This window comes from Terrapene carolina, unplaced genomic scaffold (assembly GCF_002925995.2).
Source record: "Terrapene carolina triunguis isolate 2854851 unplaced genomic scaffold, T_m_triunguis-2.0 Scaffold120, whole genome shotgun sequence".
In the NCBI taxonomy this organism is placed as follows: Eukaryota; Metazoa; Chordata; order Testudines; family Emydidae; genus Terrapene; species Terrapene triunguis.
In genome coordinates this window covers 9,808,257-9,809,114 of record NW_020664471.1, presented here as the reverse complement: position 1 = coordinate 9,809,114, position 858 = coordinate 9,808,257, and positions in this window count along the sequence as shown.

The window sequence follows — 858 nt, the reverse complement described above, 5'->3', positions numbered from 1 at the left end:
CCAAGCAAAAAAAAATTTTGGCTGCCTCCCCTCCCCTTCCCCCCCGCCCCCCGCACCCTCCTGCCGCCCCAGCCCTGGGTCACTGGTAACTCGCTCCCAGGGCAGGTCATTCAGCAGGAATTTTGGATGTGCACAGAACACAGACAGGATTGGTTCCCATATGGTTACAGAACTGCAGTAAAGTGGAACAATTTTCAGCTTGTGTGATTGAAGGCTATCTGGATGGATATTATAAGACTGTCCTACATAAATGAGGAAAAGTTGAGGTGCCTTTATTATTCTTTTGTTCCATTCTTTGTTTCTATAGGGAATTTGCCAATGCACTGTCTTCCTTTTAAACAAATAAAACTAAAACTTAATAATAATAATAATAAAAAAAGCAATGGCTGTTGAAAATAGCAATTCCAGTCCTAATGAGCAAGAAATGCTTCCCAGTGGTTAATTTATTCTTTTTCCTACAGCAAGTTACAGTGGATCAGTATATTTGATGTGGGAGAAATGAAGTAACACCTGCCCAAATTGAGCTTGAGCACTCCTGAATTTTGAGGGTGTTCAAATCTGGAAGGCAGGTGCTGGATTCCCTTTCTGAATATTAGCTAAATCTGGAAAAGAAAAGTCAATTTCTGCTTCCATGGCTCAGAAGTGTAAATCCTCCTACGTGCCTGGTACTGTATCTAAAGCTGCCCAGTCTAGTAGAGCCTCCCCTCCCTTACTTTTCATTTTAAATTCTAGTGGGATCCACGTACCTGCCTTGCTAGGCTTCAGATAGAGAGGTGCAATGTCCATTTAGTCCACCCAATTCTTTCTTTGGGGGAGAGCCCAGGGCTGGGGCGGCAGGAGGTGCGGGGGGGGGGGGGG